Here is a 20,737-nt window from a genome sequence, read left to right on the forward strand (position 1 = left end):
GCCGTAAAAGAAAGCATGAATTTTATTTGAACATTTGCTTCTGAAATACTAAATACTGTTCGCCAATACCTATTTGACTGATGTTGCACCTATGGTGTATTTCATATATTTCATATATAAAGATCCTCATTAAAATGTGTATACTTCTGGCTGAGAGAGCCATTGTCACTTATCTGCATGTCACACTCTAAATGCTACTCTAAAAACAAGTGAAAATTGCAATTAAAATTGGTGATACATATTTGAAAAGGATAAGCTGAACTGCTGTTCAGTGCATGAGAAAGATTAACGAATTACTAATGTTGTTCGTACCACACATGACTGCACTTTGAAAGATATAAACACTTGCATTCATGAAGCAGTGATCAGTGAACATCTGGCAGCTTCGTATGCAAACTAACACAATGAAGTCCATTCCAGCAGCACCTTTCATCAGTATTCTTTGGTCAGTGCATCATATGTGGCAGACAGTTCATAGCAGGTCTCTGCGGGGTGCCTGAAATGAGATGTGTCCAGTCCCGCAATTAACACACTCATACATTCGTGCTCAGGCAAACAGAGATGAATGTACGCAGCCATAATGTATGGATACATGCATGCAAATTCAGATATAGGTAGGGAGGAGTAGTGACATAGCTGCTTTGGTAATTGCAGTGTGCTCTGACAGCCATCTTAATGAGATAATGAGAGTAGGAGGGTGAGTCAGTGCCGCCCTCTCCCTCCTCCTCCTCCACAGAGCCAGAAACAGACGAAGGGGTCGACCTCAAAATGAGCAAGAAGACAGATGAGTAAATGGATAGAGGTTAAAGAGGGAAGAGAAAGAGATGAGAAAGACGACGGAGAGAATGAGAAAATGATTTGCGGCGTTAAAGGAAGAAGATAAAGGGAACAAAAAGGAGAAGGAAGAAAAAAGACAGGATGGTTTAAAAATAGGAAGATGACGATGGAGGGAAGAAGTAACACAAATTTATAATAAAAGGAAAATAAAAAATACAAAAGAAGAAATAATGACAGCTAATAAAGACAACAGAAATGCAAATAAGACGGTTGAGATCCTGAATTCTTAAGAGGCCCCAGGCAGACAGGGTGACACTGTGGAATCGAGAGCCTTATCTATGTGTGATATGTATATTATAAAAAAGCATGCATACAGCATTTTCCACACATGCTGCTACTTGTGTAGAAATTTGCTGGGAGAATATACCTCACACATGCTCTAGAGCAGGCGTGCACATTTGTGCTTGGAGCAAATCAAGGTAAAAGTGGTGAAAACAGAAAAATAAAACAGGTTTTGAACTATGGAGGAATATTTGAGAGATCTTGTCTGGCAATTCCTTCCTACATCTCCCTTGCTGGGATACTCTACTTATTTACATTTCTATGTAAAATTTGTGGTGCAAATTTCATTCTTTTATATGGAAAGCAAGTTTTCAAGACTTTAAATCATGTCTAAAAAAAAGCAATGAAGATCGAGTTTTTGCAATCACGATGATAGACATATATGAGAGAGGACCTCAGTGTTTCATAAAACTCTGACAAAAATAACAATGTATATATGGATATCTGCATTTGTGTGTTCACACAGTTTTAGTCTTGAATCTATATATGTCCGTTTGTTTGGAACTGTCTCCAATTTGAAAAGCCAACACGTGACTGGGTGATCAAGTTTAAGCCTGGGCTAATATCTTTCTTCAGGATTGATAATATCACATCATTAAAAAATGTAAAGAGGGATTTTTGTCCACAAAACAAATTTACTCAGTCTTTTGCAGAAAGAAAAGAATCTAGGAAAAATATCCCTTTAGAACTATTTTAAAAAGTATCTCAGTGAAATATCTTGCAAAAGGTGGAGGGTGTAAACTCCTGAGGAGGATCTTTGAAGAATGCACAGAGCACTGTTTGAAATAATAACCCACAAAAACCTCTGAATATTCTGAATATTCTTTATCTCTCTCTCTAACACCACTAACACCCCCAAACACGCAGTCTCGTGTGATATTTTCTATTTTTCACTGCTAAAATGCCTGTACTTCCTAATCCAGCCCCCAGGAGTTTTTCAGGAGGTTGCTAATATAGAGGAAAAACAGCCCTGTTCTAGGACTCACTGTTCTTTTAGGGCAAACACACACACACACACACACACACACACACAGATAAAAATAAAAACACACACATGTAGATAAACACACATCAGAGTTGATGCCAGATGGCCACATCTGTGACCAACTGCCATCTCATACAGACCAGGTGTTGAGGTGTTGCAGTGTGTGTGTGTGCGTGCGTGTGTGTGTATGCGTGTATGCGTGTATGTATTATGTTAACAGAACGAAGCAGCTCTAAAAACCCCTTTGCTGGATTGAAAAGCCATTGTCAGATTAGAGCACGTCTTTGTGTTTTGCATTCAATCTGTACACTAAAACATGGATTAAAGTCTCATCTACTGCAGTGCATTGAACTGGCGTTAGTTTAATTTTTTTTTTTTTTAATTTAATGGGCTACTAATAAAAATGCCATACTAGTTCTACACTGCTAAAGACCAAACATCATCTCTTTAACAATGATTCAAGTCCAATGGATCTTTTTATTAAAAGAATCTCTTACTTTACACTTTTACATTTGTTATGTCTGATAAGTAAATCCATCCATCCATCCATTCGCTTCCGCTTATCCTTTCAGGGTCGCGGGGGGCGCTGGAGCCTATCCCAGCTGTCATAGGGCCAAAGGCGGGGTACACCCTGGACAGGTCGCCAGTCTGTCGCAGGGCTATAAGTAAATCCAATAGAGCATAATTTGATTTTATTCCATTGTAGTGGGTGGCACATGCACGTGAGCATGAGCGTGTATGTATGCTAAACAGTATGATCATACTTTTGAAATTATCACTGGGGACAATAAATCTTTCTCATCGTTTTCTGATAAAATCAGTTGTGTTCTGTCTGTTCACTTTATTATTCGTATAGCATCATTGCATTAAATGCTTTTTGAAAAGAGACACACCATGAGTCTAAAATCATTTTTTTAATTCATACAAAAAAATCGAATCTCTTTCTTATTAGAAATCTGTTAGAGAACAGGCAATGTCAGGGAAAATGAAGAGATGGGAACGGGTAGATGATTCTCGAAAATCTAAATTTCAAATCAGGTAAAAGAATTCCCGTAACCCTTGGACGATGATATGCCATCCTTGTGCGTCAGTTATCAGCAACAGTGTTACTCAATCCTGTTTCGCCTACTCCCTCTATTATGGTGTGCAGCTCTGCCCATCAGTTGCTTTGGGCTCGTGAACTATCACGAGCGATCATCAAATCAAACAAGAAAATATATATAAAATTATAACATTGAGTTACATTATTAACCAAGCAGCTGATGGGATCCCTTCACACACCCTGAAAGGCATCCAAACACACCCCCACAGTGTCTTGATGCTGTGGCGTGTCCTGTCAGGCTTCCTGGATGTGATGGCGAAGCTGATGCTGATTTATAGCAGGCGCAGAATGGCTGCTTTAGATGGATGCAGGACACGCACTGTTTTAATATATCAAACACATACCACACACACACACAACTAAACACATAATGCCATAATTCATCACAGACACACACACATAGTTTTAATTCATCATAGTGGAGTGACCCATATATTGCGACTGAAAGTACTGTAAGAGGAAGCAAGAGGAGAACAGCACGGAATAGAGTAACTAAAGAGGTAGGCACCAGGACAGAGCATCAACAGACAGACGGATGGAGGAGGGTATACTATGATGCGTGCTGTGCATTACAATACAGTGCCAGAGGTAAGAAAACATAAATCAGACAAATTTACTTTTGTGCAAAAACAGACTTATTTTACTATTTTTTCCCGCATTAAACCATGTGCAGTTTTAAACTCTTGATATTTTCACTGAATAAAAACAATACTGACAGAATGTAATGTTAGTTTCCTAATCTTCACCATTTTATTAAACTTCATCCCAAGAAAGAACATGGCTGCAAATATCAGAGAAAAAAATACCATTTTGATGACTCATGGATTCCCACAGTAAGGACAACAATAGCAACACTACTCTGTGTCACCGAAACTGAGCTATTAACAAATTTTTTCATCTCTCTATCGATCTGCAAGAAATTACTCTCTCCGTCTACCTCTATCCTTCTTCTGCTGTCTCTCCTCCACTCACTCTGCAGACAGTGTACAGATTACATCTGCGCTTTCATTACACAGCTTTATTTTCCATCGCTGAGCTGAAATTGTGTCTTGCTGTTTGCCATCATTCGGCTTTATTACCGAAGCAGCCAGACAGTGTCAACAGGCTGCTCCTTCTGATCCTCTGTGCTCTGTCGGTTGTTAGACTGTCGTGTTACGGAAGCTTGTTGACTTGGGAAATTCCTGGCAGCTATCAAAGATATTGAATATCAAAAAAAAATAAAATAAAAAAATGCAAGTAGAGCTTTAAATTAGCACAAACCACCAGTGCGTGGTAATCATTTTATGTCTTTCATGATTCTATATCTTTTAGTTGCTGCTTTGGCAGGGACCCCCCCTCCCCTCCCAAACTCAAAGAAAGCACAGTCGTAAATGAATGGTCATGGTCTTGAGCTTGTTTCTACATTATATGCTTCTACCTCCTATTTTCTGCCACTTGCTTTCAATTTTTGATTACCGTCTCCTGACAGAGTGTACTCTTACAACCACCTGAAATCCTTCAACAAACCCACCTCCACCATCTGTAACAATGCATTCAAGTACAAAACATCCCAGTAGTCAATTATGTGTAACACACACAGTAATTGTGGCAGAACTGGAAATCGCTGTCAGTCTAACATGCAACATTGTAAATCTTATACTGGACCGTTTATAAGAAACATTTATAAGAAGATTAATCTTATGTCTGAAAAACACACAGGCACACAGAGGAGAGACAGAGACATCAATAATGTTACAAACTTAACCTTTTCTTCCTACTGTAAGTATTTTACTAATAACCCATCATGCAAATGTACAAATGAGACAGAAATTATGACAACTGGCATCCAATCTTATAGTTCCAGAATTTATTCCCAGAAGTTATTTGGGAACGAATACATGAAACGGTAAAAGGGTTTAAAAAATATTTAATGACATAAGTTGAAACCTTCATTATCCCTCACTATACACATGGACACATAATGATCTGTGTCACAGCTAGAAGCCATCTGACAGAAGATGAAGGGCAGATCCATCTTTTACGTATTTGAGGATATAACAATCTCTGTACTCATCAAAAGGCTACTGGCCAATATCCTGGCTCAATGGGGCGCCAGATTCATAAGATTTATGGTCACTCGTGCGCGCACATACGCATATAGCCCAGGTCTGGATAATATCCGTGATGAAATTTAATCAGAGTGCCAGAAAACTATGATGAGAGAAATATGAGAAGAAAAAAAGTGAAATATTATATTTATATATAACAATAAAAAGTTTTGCTTCACTCACCTATGTTTCGACAAGCTGTGCATTGCTAAGTCCCAGTACAGATTTCATTGTGGTTCAATGTCTGAATATAGTGTGGAGAGTGGAAAGTACCGACTAACAATTTTGTCTTTTTCCTTTAATACTGTCACCCTTTTAAACGAATTTATGACAGCTCAGCATCTGAAGACACCAGCTGCATATAAATTATTTCTGCTGACAAGAAACTGTGAAGAATGAAGATCCACTGTGGAAATAAGTCTTAATTACAATGCCTTGTTTTAATTCATAATTACCATAAGATATAAAGCTCCATTTGTCAGTTAACTAAAAATGATGAAACTACTTGGCTATGGATTTTCCACAACACAAGATTTAAAACATAATCATGGAAAAAATGTATAATAATTGGTTATAGATTAATAAAAGTAAACTATAGTGTTTTCTTCTGTTGATGCTAAAAACTAAGAGTATGGGCTGGGCTTCTGTGATCTTTTTTTACATTTAAATAAGCTTGAATAAAAATGTATAATAGCTTCAGAAATCCTGTCAATGTAGCTGGTTGTCCGCTGATGGACATGATCACTCTGGACTTTTTGCTCTCCGTATAATCGAGTCGAAAGAACAGTGAGAAAAGTTTTTTTAAAAAATCAATGAATTCATGAGTTTTCACATTAGGAGCTTAGCAACTGACCAAAGTGCATCAGAGCAAAATAATGAAGCTATTCACTCAGTATTTGCAGCGCCATTTACCTGAAGAACCTTGCTGCATTAATTATCAATGTTGCACAAGTTCCTTTCACTGAATATGTGTGTTTGCCATACAAATACATTTTCGTTGAGGCTGAATGTCACCCAATCTTTCTTCTTATTTATGTAGTGCTCTTCCTGATGTTACAAAAATACTAAAATCTTTGAATTTGAATCAGTGAAGAAGTTCTGAATGTAGCAAAAGGTTTGATCTACTAAATGGTCTAAACAGTGGATAGCTGAAACACTCTTCCACCTAAAAGGATTTGAACCACTAAGTTGAGGTCTTCAAAATACAAGTTACCAAAAATAAATGACAAATTTGCTGTTTTCTGATGGAATATGTTCACATGAAAAGACCAGACAAGACAAGACAAGACAAAAACCATATGTCAGATAGTGTAGACTAAATCACGATTGTTTGGTACTGTGTACTGGCCTGTCTCGAACCCCATTTACAGCACACTCCTGCTCCCTTAGTGCTCAAATTCTCTGTATGACTACCGTCACTGTTGCATTTTGGGCCTCCAGCTCTGCTTCTTTATTGCTTCTCCTCCGTAGTCTCTTTGCCTTCCTTTTCCCACCCTATACATGCCCCAGTTTCAACTCCCTTCTCCGTGTCTGTCAGCTGAAAGTCTTTTTTAATCGCTCACTACCTATTAATGTATTATCGTTAGAAGTTCCTGCCACTTTTCTTCACATTTGCTCTTTTCTTCACTTTTTCTACTTTCTTATTAACCTCTTTAAATTTAAAATGGTAATAATCATAACTGAGGAGAGTGGCTGTCGCCTGATTCCTGTGCTAAACTTCATCTCTGTGGTCAGTTCATTCTTTCAAGGATTTAAAAAAAAAGATTCTTGCCCATTAGAAATTTTATATTGAGACTAGTGTATATCAAATTACAACAGGATGACATTTACATTTACGCTTTCATGAACCGAGCTACTGCAATAACATTTTGCTTCATTTTTTTAATTAGTTTGTTTTATTTTTTATACAGAAACCAATTAAATTTGAATCCCTGTTTTTACTTGTGTGTTTGTTTGTGTGTTCATCTATATACTGAGGCATGCATCAGTGTGTCTCTCTACTGGCATTAGCTGCGTGCTAATTGGTTGAGGTTTGCAAGAGCTTCAAAAATAAAGCTTTCACATTTATGCATGTTTTCTCCACCCCATAGATGTTTGAATGGAAACAGAAGAATAAAACAGGTCAGAGTCTGTGCCACACTGACTGAGGAAAACAAAAAACATATTTGAGAAGCAGATGCAAGAAAGTCATCGAGCAGCAATGCTGCTTTTGGATCTGACAGCTAGATGGATAATACGACTGTGCATGATACAAGCTGCAGAGATGATAAAGAGCTCAGTCTCTTCTGGCAGACTCACTCTCTATGAATCTTTATTTAGTTCTGCAATTCAAAAAAAAATCTAAAAATTGTAACACTTCCTTTAGCAAGACAATGCCATTGTTTGTTCTGTCTATTTGCAACAATTTGGTTTATTTCCCATGTGGTGAATATTTGATTGTATACACTCAAGCCTAAGTGTAAAAATGATAGATAGAATTTCACAGTTCCAAAATCAAATATACAAGAATAAAATTAAAACAATTCAAAGGACGGGCTGGAGTATGTATTTCAAATTACAACAAGATGACATTTACATGTTTGTTTGTTTGTTTGTTTTGAGTTCTGTATGTTTTTTATTCTGCTTAGTCCTGTTTTGTGTTACTTTATATTCTCTAAACCTCTGTAACTGTATCTGACTTCCCCTATCAGTCTCTGTCTGTCTAAATCGCTCTTTGTCTACAAAGGCACATTCATATTTGAATAGTCGCAGCAATGTCAATAAAAAGTAGACAGTAGTGATGAGGGACAAGGCACTTGCCTATCTTCATCCGTCATGGTCATCCATTGCTGCATTTGTCTAACTTGCCCTTAGTGATCATGTGACTGTGGTGACCAAAAACAATAGGAACAACTGTAAAGGAGAGTTCTAGCTGGGATGCACCCAAGTCATATACATGAAGTCAGTCATATTTAAGAATGTTCACTCGTGGTTTTACACTCACTATGTGTTTATATAATACTCTTCATTTAACCATTAGTTATTAATCTACTCAGTGACTTTGATCAGTGACCTATATAACCTGTATTAACAACCATTTGTTGTTATGCTTTAAGAAACTCCACGCACACAAAATTCAGACATTTTCACTACTGAAACTACATTTCTCATTTTACATACTAATCAGACGTATGCATCAATTATAATTTTAGTTAAGAATAAAAATGCTTTATGGAGTTAAACAACGAAAAGCTCTGTTGTAGCACTCCAATCATTTTAAACACATAGGCTGGATGTTAAGACCCTTCACCCCTTCCCAGATGTCAGAGAAAAGACGTGGGGACTTAAACCTCTCTATGTCCCACCTCTCTCGACAGTGGAAGATTAAGATGCAGCCAGTACCTGCAGCAGTCAGCTGCCACCAGTTCTAAATACAGAACATCAACCACTTTGGTTGGGAGATGCTCAGGAAGCAGATTGTTGCGTGAAAGAGCCATAAGTATATATTTCTTTGCCGCTCGACTGTCTAACTTTGTCACTCTCTTTCACTCTGTTCATCTCTCTTCTTCACTGGCCTTTTCCGTTTCTCTCTGTCTGCTTCTCTCCATCACTATGCCTCAGTGGTACATGCACACAACAATCAAAGGGAGAGAAAGTATGAGGGCAGGGTGTACGTACGCATGTATTTTTTTCTTCCGTGTCACAGGACAGAGAGACAGAAGACAAAGTACACGCATGTCCTTTCTCTTGTCTGCTCGACAGCGATGCCATGTAAGTAAATACTTGGCCCTTCAGTGAACCGTCGGAAGTGCTTCGTATCTGTGCACACGTACACACAGGCACTTACACACACACAGCTCTCACTCAATTTTACCCAGGTGTTCCACTTCCTTCAGTTTTTCTGACTTTTAGCTGTAATGAAAATGAGTCAGAAATAGGTGGCCTACTTTCACTTCAAACCCTCTATTATAATGAAAAACTTCATCTCTGCCATTTCTGTGACTCCTGTGTTATAGTTTAAAAGCTAAAGATGGGGTTAAGCAATGTGTTGAGGCCAGACAAGTAACATGTGACTACTTAACTTTAACAGATTGTTAGCCTAAGGTATCCACCTTACACAAATCAGCCATAACATTGAAAGCACTGACTTCTAATATTCAGGTTGTATGTATAAATTTGCCTATGAGCTTGTCACTGGTTCATCACTTTCCCTTCCCTGGACCACTTTTGATAGATACTGACCACTGCAGACCAGGAACACCCAACAAGAGCTGCAGTTTCAGAGATATAGATACAGTTCAACAGGTTTGCTCCTTACGCTTGCCCTGTTCTGCTGCTTTTAACGCATCGACTTTGAGGACAAAATGTTCACTTGCTCGCCAATATATCCCACCCACTAACAGGTGGAATGATGAGAGGTAATAAATGGGTTATTGTTATCATTCCTATCTAGGTTGCCTATAAATTCATGAAACCATTGATAACTCAGTAATCTGTGGGAAAAATATTTGTCCAGTTGTCATGCATAGTAAAAGAGTCTTGGCATGGTCTTCACTAAAATGTCACTCTAGAGTGTTTGAGTGCTTTTATTGGCTGTTAAGTATTGGGTCTTTTTCTATTAAGTGAGACGTTTATCATAAGTGGAAGCTCTCAGAAATCCCAAGTTAATGAGCAGTCAAGTATTGCTTGAGTTGGGACACACAGCTAGAGTAAACGACACAGACTAGGATTATCAGAGAAGTGTTGTTAGGGATGGAAATATACACAAGTGAACTTAAACACTTCTGCTTCTCATACAATGAGGTCTATCGAGGATATCAGACTGATTTTAATAAAGCAAAAGAATATGTTCTGCAAGCAGCAACTTGAGGCACTGACAAGGTCTCTTACTCCCAAAGTTCGAAAGAATCTATAAAGGATATTGAAAAATCAAAGTTGAGTAGAATTCTGCCAAAGAAACATTATGTGAGCAATTAAGTACTGTTTCTGAGAGGGAAATATCTGTGTTAGGATTCAAATGACCTGGAAAATTCACAGACTGAAGGCCTAAACTCTATGTTAACTGGTAAAGGTGATAATCACCTTTGTGTAAAAAATATTAATCTAATATTAAAATAACATCCACAATCAGGATAAGCAGTTGCACAAAGCTGGTTTTATTAGCTCGCTATGCTAACCCAGGGTCTGCCTTGCACATTTACGGTACATGAAACAGGTGGTGGTGGCAGCATCTGACCAATCATAGCCATGGATAAGTGTACTGACAGCAGAGCGGCTGAACGTACAAGGTTAAATAAAACTATAATATTAAATCTAAAGATGTTAAACATAATACTGACTGAAGTAACGGCTGCTGCAGACAAATCAGCAGTGTGAGTATGTGTGAGAGGAAAGGTGACGTATGAATGTTTGAGTGCCTTTAATTCTTTGATCAGTAGGATTTTAAAATAGCTGCTATATTAATAAAATTGAACCTGTCGTTGAAGTTAAAGGAAAGCTAGCTTAAATGCCAACAGTGTGTTAGCAGATTTAACAAATCACACCACTATAACTAAGACACGTGGATGAATGGATGATGGATGATTTTGTTTTTGGGGTTTTTTATTTTGTTTTGCTTCTTTTCTTTTCTTTTTTTTAAAGTACAGTCTTACTAAAAGTATGGATAAATGAAACTTATAGGAGGCATTTTTTAACATGTGTCATTTCTTTTCACATCTAAAGATGAAGGAACTATTTTGCAGAACGCAACAGGAACTAATGAGTTCTTAAAAGTTGTGCCACTAAAGTTAGCAATATCACTGTGCCCTTGGGCCAGGCACAGTCATTTTAAGCCCCACACATTCTTACTCTAAGTTCCTTAGAAAGACATTAGAATGCATCATCACGTCTTTGCCCTTGTAATCAACCAATTTAGGGATTAAATGAGCACAGCGAAAGGCAAGTGAAACATTGTTTCAGAACATCATGACTGGACAAATACAATCAGCCACACATATACATATATACCATATACATACATATATATACATATATATATATATATATATATATATATATATACATATATATACATATATATGTATATATATATATATATATATACATATATATACATATATATATATATACATATATATATATATATATACATATATATACATATATATACATATATATATACATATATGTATATATATATATATATATATATATATATATATATACATATATATATATATATATATATATATATATATATACATATATATATATATACATATATATATATATATATATATATATATATATATATATATATATATATACATATATATATATATATATATACACATATATATATATATATATATATATATACACACATATATATATATATATATATATGGTAACACAGTGACACACATACAGGGATCATTTTCATTTAGTATAACTAGTATAACAAGCCCACAACCATAAAGTGTCCATCATCTTAAATAAATCAGAAGTGTTAATGTATGCGTCTGCTAGGATCTGTGAATGTTGAGCTTCAGCCTGCACATACTAACACTATGTGTGTGTTATATGAAGGGAGTCTCTGTATGTTGCTATAGCCGCTTGTCAAGCCTCATTTAGACAAAGTTGCTCACCAAACAGAAGCTGAATAATTCTCTTTGAGCCGCATATCTATCATATCCTCTCTTCTCCTCCTTCTCTTCTCACTGCTCCTGCTTGTCCTTCTCTACCTCTCTCTTCCTCTCTCGTCCTCCTCATCTTCCCCCCACTGTACACGATCTCTGGAGGATCTTTCTCTCTCTCTCTCTCTCTCTCTCTCTCTTTTTTTCTAATAAGAATTTTTTTTAGGGGAGAAGCAGCAGCCTTGAGACGCTCTTCCTCCAGGCTGAGATGGATTTATGATGTGCTGTCAACTTGCGAAGAGAGAGGGAGAGAGAATAAGAAAGCACAGTAAACATGTTTTCCTCCTTCCTACCATAATTTGAGGGGGTGGAGGGTAGAAACAGGGAACACAGCTGGGTGCTTTTTCATAATCCTTTGCATTGAAAATCAAAACAAGAAAACATCCTGATGCAAAGAAAAGGTGAAGCGTGGTCAAAGTCATGTCTTGTGTTGATTTTGGAGGGTTGTCAGGACTCTAAATTGTTTAAAAGAGCCACAATAGAGTGAGTATGTGTGTCCAGACTGGTTGAACTTTAATTAGATATTACCACAGGTGTAGACAGAAAAGAATTTAGGATGGGGGTCTCAGTGTTTTTGGCGCGATTGGTTAAAAAACAATACAGTACCTGAAACAATTGAATTCATCACTCTATTCCAGTGTTATCAGTCCATTGCCAGCTATTGATAGTTGATATTCCTTTTGATACCGCTAGTTTCCAGCTTCCTACACCAACTACTGGGCTCAGTAGGCAGTTATCACCTCATTTAATGGTGGTTGTGCCGCCTTGTTGAACAGAAATAATGGGCAGAGTATTTTCACTTTAACAGCAACATTAGGGTGAAGGAGAGGTGGCGGTCGAAGAACTTTGACTTGAGTTAAAGAAACACCTTTGCACTTTTGGGTGTTGGAGGCTTTCACTTGGTGTTTAGTGAAGTTAAGGCAACCAAACCACTAAAGATAAAAGTAGCACAGATAAGTATGAGCATGCTTCAAATTAATTAAAAGTACCTCAAACACTCACTCAAAACCTTGCTGAATGGACTGCAAAGTAACCACTCTTTGTCTTCCTAAGCACGGTGTTAAATGTGTCCTGCCCACTCACAGCTGACAGCCAAGCTGTGCTATGTGCTGAGGAGGCTTTGCATATGACAAATTTAAAAGAAAGAAAAAATAGCTTCATTTTATGTGCCGTGCTTCAAGATGAGCACCCCCTGCAGATCAAATAGTATATTTTCTTTTTTCTTTTTATCACTATTACTATCTGGCATATTCTGACACTTCAAAGTCTGCTACAAAGTCACATACAACTCCCATAGTGCAGGATATTTTTTAGCACAAAGTCATGCAGAGGATGCATAGCATGCACTACAGGAGATGACGTTTCACAGTGATGTTATCATTGCGACAATTATCATCAAAAATAAATAAATAAAGAAAAATAAAACAAAGAAAAAAACAAACAAAATAGTAAAAAATAAAAATAGCATATGAAATCCTTTTTCACATGATGACCGCCGTACACCCTTTTTTTTCCCTCTCTATCTTAAATCATGCTTAAGATAGAGCTCATTTTAAATACTTTATATTCTTTTTAATGTCCAGCATCATATTTTATAAATCATATGTTTATAGTTTATGAGCTCATGAGCACAGGCCTAAATCTTTTTTTTTATTATATTGAAATATTAATAACAAAACAATCAGCTGAACTGTCAACATTTACAGGGGAACTTAGATGAAAGGGAAAAGTGGATTATGTGTGACTGTAGAGTGCTAACAAAGCATCTGGTTAACATATTAGATTCAGTTATTCTCATAAATGCTAATCAGAAAGTGCTCCTTAAACTGCACCTGCTCAGCTTCCCTGTTTTATTAGACCGGATATGCTCAGAGCTGCCGTCCCCTCTCCATCATGGTTACAGCTTTCCTTGCTAGTGTATTAAAGGAGCGAGAGGAAACTCATCTATTACAATGCTAACTTGCTGAAGCTCGTCTACCGGTTAGCACTAGCTGTGTTTCCACACGAAGCACAGGTTGTAACTGATCTTAGGACAGTAAAAGCTGAGCCAGCGACAGCTTGCCTCGCACTCTCCCCTCAGTTTACCGTCAAAGACCAGCGGTTCGTCCACAATGCTCATGCGCAAACCACCAGAAAAAAGCCGCTGCCCTCTAAGTTGTGTGTTGCTTTACGCATAGATACTCAGCACACAATGGCACTACAAATCACATATACAAAGGATATATAAACACTAAAGAATTTAAAGCTCTAACTGTAATAATTTCTTCAGAAAACATATTCTTAAATGTTTTCTGAAGAGGCATTTAACATCAGTTAATGTTACACTACATCAAGAAGTAGTATTAACATGATTTTACCTAAAATCTACACGTCAGAATGGTTCCTAAAAATCCTTCAGTTAATAAAGTGGTTGAATTAGTGTGAAGATTTTGTAAGAAAGTGAAAAGATTGTGCCATTAGGTTCACATAATTCTCTCTCTTGAAAGCCAGATTCACCTGTGTCTTTCAAGACACGAGAAACATGAGATGTGTACTCAAGAAAAAGCCAATTTACATTCAAGCCAAGTGAAATCATCTCACTTCAACACTTGATTCATTCATTCTTTCCTTCTTTCTTTCTTACATGTAATAAAAGCTGGATATGGATCCACTAAATGCTTGACTTAATGACTTATTAAAGCTACACTTTCCTGAGACCTCTTGCTCTTACTGTGCTCTGCTGTAGACATTCTAAACTCACAACTCCCTTGAACTGGCCTTAAAAAAAGAAATGAAAAAGAAAAAGAGGAGAAAAACACCACTCTAGCGTTCCTTGATTTGCCCAGAATGCTGGTTCCCATAGTAACAGGGGGCAATGATAAATTAGCCCATTGGCGCTAAGGATTCTGCTCACACACCAGCCCTGCCACACTCATACTTTCTATTCTGCTCCTCCATCTCCATTTTTCTATCTCTCTGTGCAGCAGCCCTATTCACATGATTGTTTATTCAAAAATGATGCCGCCATAGATGGGAAGTAAACATATTCTACTCTTCAAAATGAAAGAATCACAACTATTTTAGCTCATAATGAACCTACAAGCACAATCAAAGCCAGAAATGGCAATGGAATGTGGTTAAAAATCATTTAGACAGTACTGCAGACATTTGGGTCATTGCAGTGACAACTGAATGTGGATGCTTGGTCAGCATCGTTTCGTTTGAGTTATTTATTGTGATTTTACAAAAGCAGAATTTTGGAGTGCAGCGGTGTTTATGGGAACAGCTTCCCAATCTTGTAAACCCTCCAACTAATTTAATTAAAGCTTTTGTGTCTATAAGGCTTTCCCAGTATCGGTCAACTAAAAGAATAATTCCAGTAGTGTCATTTTATGGACTCTTTCTCTCACACACGCTTGCATGCACACTTTTATTTTTCATAAAGTGCAGGCCACATTAATTGTCAGGGGTTATTGTGCTTAATATTTATCCTGTTAGCCTTTAATTGTTAAGCTTTAATGTCTTGCTGAAATGCTTTTATTACTTCATCTTTATCTAAATCAATTCAATTTGGGTTAAATAAAACAACTGGTTTATTATCTATTATAAAAAAAATAGAAAAGAGATGAGAACTACTTTTATAAATGCCAGGCAACATGATTATACAATTGTCCTTAGTGATATAATCACATTGTACCTACAACACTGATAACAATCTTACAGAGCAAACACCTGTTCTTTGCCCTGATTGGGTATCAGCTCTGTGAATATGAGCAGCTATGTTTGCTCTGCCACTCTAGTCCACTTTTACCAAGCCGTCTAGTTGACGTCTGGTGATTTCATGTTTACTAATCCACTCCGAAATATCTTTAAACTACAGGAAAGTGTTCTTGATCAGGTAACACATACGAGCAGACAAAAAGCATCGTATTTAACAAGTTAGCACTTAGGCATTTTATCCCAAAGAGAACCACTGCATTTCAAACCATTAGTTCATTTCACGAATTCTGGCAGAATAGCAATATCCAGCAGCTGTCAAGCACAGATGTATTCTATTTAATCATAACATTTTTTCTTTAAAATGCTGTGCAGAAGATAATCTGCCATAGTGAGCCCAGATGGTTGCTGGTCTTTATACACTTTTGTTAGATAGAGTAACAAAAGGTTAGCTCCACTTTGCATAGCTGTTTGGTCATCTACTCTTATAGGCATAACTTTGTGTTACTGAAAACACAAACAGGAAGATGAAATATTAGGGGAAAGGAATCCGATCCCACAATCACACATCTTAAAGTGACTTTCCCGAGGAAACATTTGTTTAAAAGAAGTTGAACTCAGCATGCAGCCTGTTATTTTGTGAAGTTATTTCATTGTTTCTTGCCAAAGCTGAATGTTTACATGTCCACCACGGTTTAGTCAGCTACATGTCATTTTTATTGCTTAATTGTAATATTGCTGTCTATGTCAGTTTTTGGTCTATAAATAGTTCATTTTTTTAAATGTAAAACATATTGCTGAAGGCATAAATTACTTATATGTTACCAATAAGCTTCAGGTCAATTCATTCATCATTAACTTCAACATCTATTATACTTTTAATATTAAAAAATCTCTGCATCATCTGTTTCTTTTTACGTTTCGCCTCCAACCAATTAATTACAAAACAACAAGTTTACCATTTGTGCTAATCAGCAAATAAATGAAAACTCAGCGGAGGTTAATTTGTTGAAAGGATAGCTGCATGCGTGATCTGAATATTAAGCAATTTCTACTTCCAGCATGTGCAAAGTACATTCCCGGCTATTATATTGTTGACTCTTGATCCAACAGACACGGGCCAATCAGAGAACAACAGACGAATAGCAACGACGAAAAATAATTAGATAAAAGGAGGATAAGTCCAGCGTGCCAGGAGCACAGTGCACAGGATGAGTTGAGATGAGACTACTTTCTGGCTGCAGCCACTCTCTTGGCATCAGCTACTGACAGTGTGTTACACTCACGATCACCTTGAGGTCATTGTTTGACTGCTGCTTTCAGGATGCTTACAGCGTGTCGGAGCATCACCTCAATTAGCATATAAAGTATGAGGGAGATCTATCTGTGTTTTCTCACTCATCTGCCTCTCTTAATGTTTCTCCTGCTGTCTCTTTCCATCTTTTTTAAAGGACCTGTTTGTGTGAGTGACTGAGTGAGTGAGAGCGACAGAGAGAGAGTGAAAGACAGGAAAAACAGATGAAACTGTGAATCTCTAAATACATTAAAAAAAAAACTTTCATAATGGTACAAGGAATCTAAAACTACCCATTCATACAGCTACATTTACAATACTAGTTAGAGAGAAAAGATTTAATTTAATTTTAATATTTGTGGCTTTGTAAAATGTGCATTTTCACTACTGAAGTATGAATAAAGATGATAATCAGATAACAAATGTTTTCTTTTCTCTCTTTTTTTACTTTACCTGTGCAATACATTTTCTAAAACTTTAGCTTAATGTTGAAGAGGCCACAAACCTATGGTCAGCCACAAGCCAAGTAGATCAGGTGATCCCCCAGGTGACGCCCTACTATGAACCTGACAGGCAAAATTAACATAAAGCACACTGTTTAGGTTGCCTACAGTTGCTGCACATCCTTTCCATGGGTTTTTTGCAGCTGCTCCGCTAACATTATAATTTTCCCCTACGTGTGTAAGGTCAGGGACCAGGAACAGGAACTAGTATCCAGGAACTAGTGTGATAGGGTCAAAGGTTAATTGATGTGATGACTTTTACAACTTTTTATTAATAGCAGAGGTCCTGACAGGTTTGTGAAGTGTAAGTATGAAGCAATGAATGGGCAGACAATGCCTCGCTTCGAGCACTTCACAGCTGTAGTGTAAGAGATTTTCCGTTTCCCCTAAATGACCAGGATTTTCATCCGATGCAGCTACTCACATCAATGAGATGCCAGTCACAACCCCACTACTCAAAGCCATTACACTCCCTCTCTCCTGCTTTGCCATTGTTACGGCAGAGTGGAAATGGCAGAATAAAATGAAGTGGGTTCATATTTGGGGCATAATTTTCAATGATGTTGCTTTTCTGTTGTTTTATTGAAAACAGTAGCAGGTGCGAATTGAGCTGACGACTGCCAAGGTTATCAATTTCATAATAGTTATTAGTCCCCAAACTCCCCTACTGGGCCTTTCAATCAACACAGAGTACATTACACTGATGTCTGGGCTGTCAACACACATAAACACACACACATATTCAACACTGATTTCTGCTGCCAGCAACTAGTGTCTGCTGCCACATTAAGTGGTGCACTATAAAACCCAAATCTGCCCATTCATTCTCTGCTCCTTCTGCATGACAACAACAATAACTCGGCTATTTTAAATGCACAATTACATAGAAGTGCTCTTGGGCAGACAAGCTGATGGCACACTCGGCTCCACTTGCTCAAGCGTTTACATGTGCAATTTGTCAGAGCATTTCTGAGAATCTCTTAGTGTCTGTCTCAGTGTGTTTGTGTACATTATGTAAGTCGAGCAATTTCTCTCTGAAAAAGGGGTGTGAAGTGAGCTGCTCTCTTTTGAGATGAAGCCATGCAGACAACCATTATTGTCTGCATGGCTTCATCTTTTTAATAGACAATAAAAAGTTACTTGTTTTTTTGGGTGTTTTTTCTTTTTTTTGTGTGTGTGTGTCTGTGTAATTGGTGACAAATAAAATGCCTTTATATTTTGTAGGTTTATTCATATAGATATGTAGCAAATTAAGTACATTTGTATTGTTTTGTTGTCTTATTACTTCTTTTTTTTGCTTGATTTTTAAAAATATTATCCAGGTGCATGGACCCACAGCCGCTGGCAGCATGTCACCCAGCTACATTGTCCTTCAGTGCCATAAGATTTATTGAAATACTTGAGCAATATCTCAATATATATAGACATAAATAAATCCTTTATTTAGCTATTTTGCTTCTTTTCCATGTTGCGACATCTTCACCTTGCTTAGCCATCCATCTGTCCCTCCATCCATCCATGCGTTTACCATGACAGTCATCCAGAATTCCCAGTAGGGGCTCAGTGAAGCAGAAAACTAAAATATTGCCAACCAGTTATTCTCAAATGTAAGAGTGTTCAGGGGTAAAAGTCACCCCGAGGTCCGATGAGGAGCTGTCCGTGTCAGAGCTCCTGAAAAGAGATGCTTTTACTGCAAACACGAGTAGCTCAACATGCACACATGTACACTCACTATCCTACATACTCCTTAGCCATCACAGTAAAGATTCTGCATGACTGGACTGGTAATGGTAAATAAATGCTATACTGGTACAGGTTCCCCATTAGAGATTTAGTCCTTTTTATCAAATGTAACAGCATCAATCTTTTAACTAATTACTGATAGTTTCTATTTGAGAGCACTACTTGTTATCATACACTGCCAAATCAAGCTGTAACTCTTTAGTCAGAATTGACTAAGCCATTTTAAACAGATGGTAACTCACACAAAGACCTGACACACTCTGATTTGTCAGTTTGGTTCTGCACATGTAAACACTGTTGATTTCCTGGTACCTGAAGCCTGAATATTTCTCTGGAGTTTCTGTATCACAGCAAGACATTTAGTTCATGATAAGCACACTCCTGCTGTGTCTCCTACTGAGCTCTGGGGGATGCTGGAGGAGGTGTTTAAACACTGTTAGCTTTTTCCTGGATGGGTTGCCCCCCCAAGGCCATCCTGAGGTGACCCCCTTTACCACTCCCTGATACAGGCAAATGCCTGGAGGATACACAAAGTGCTGGGACAGATGAGGAGTCAGGGATGTAGGGTAAATTCCATGAATGATAACAACTAATAACACTCGATTAACTTAGTAAAACAATATTTATCAATTTTCTCCAATGTTTTTAATACAACAATTTGAGGAAAGAGGGAGAGGAAATAATGGTTTGTTACAAAACAATATAAAGTGGATTTTGACGACGGGTACACTCAAAAAAGTCAACTAAGGCAGTTGTTTGATTAATTCAATAGACATTTGTCTATTTAACATGAACATATTGAGTTTAGGTTTTTAAATCATTATCAGTTGTTGGTTTAACATAAAATAACAAAAAGTTTAATGAACTAGATTTGCATTCTTCAGTTCAATTAAATGTAATTATTTTAAATCAACAACTCTAAAACCGATGCCTAGTGCGCATGCTCAAACTTCCCAAAAGTGAAGAGGCGGGAACGCGGAGAAGTTATATGTGTTCAGTGGACTGCCATTTCCCTCTGCGGAATCTTCCACAATACAGGTAAGTAATAAATAACTCAAAATATCTTAGTCAAACGAAGTTGTTTTGTCCATTAATTGTTTAACAATGTTTTTAATTCCAAATGTGTAAGTTGTCATTAGACAGCGGGAGTGGAGCAAATACAGTGAAAATCTGGTATTAGACGGTGCCAATCGGTACCGTCTAATACCTGATTTATAATCCGCTCTGGGTATATTTATACTATTATTAGCATTTCCACTTCATTGTTTTTTTTTTTTGTTTTTTTTTTACCCGTTTTTGCAGTTAGTCTTATAGTGTTTTTAGCGGTTATTGATATGTTTAATTCAATATTTAACACGTTTGTAATTCACTTTCAAAGTAAATGAAGTTAGCTAAAGCTAGTATGGTTGTCTCATTGAACTTCTACCTAGCTCTGTTAGCATTCACTTTGGTTTTAAATGACGGTTATTGCAAGACATGGTCTTTGTTCACTTTTTTTATTATCATTTGCATTTTTTCTTTCTTTCTTTCTTTC

The 20,737-nt window shown here is 37.1% G+C and overlaps 1 protein-coding gene across 2 annotated transcripts in view; it reads right to left on the reverse strand.

Annotated features, from left to right (window-relative positions):
• The window catches only part of nlgn1 (neuroligin 1), a 314,164-nt gene that overhangs the window by 99,130 nt on the left and 194,297 nt on the right, over positions 1-20,737 (reverse strand). The window lies entirely within an intron of this gene.

The sequence above is a fragment of the Copadichromis virginalis genome, linkage group LG23 (assembly GCF_057382275.1).
Source record: "Copadichromis virginalis isolate Kocher_CV1m ecotype Utaka linkage group LG23, C_Virginalis_male_GT1.1, whole genome shotgun sequence".
NCBI lineage: Eukaryota > Metazoa > Chordata > Actinopteri > Cichliformes > Cichlidae > Copadichromis > Copadichromis virginalis.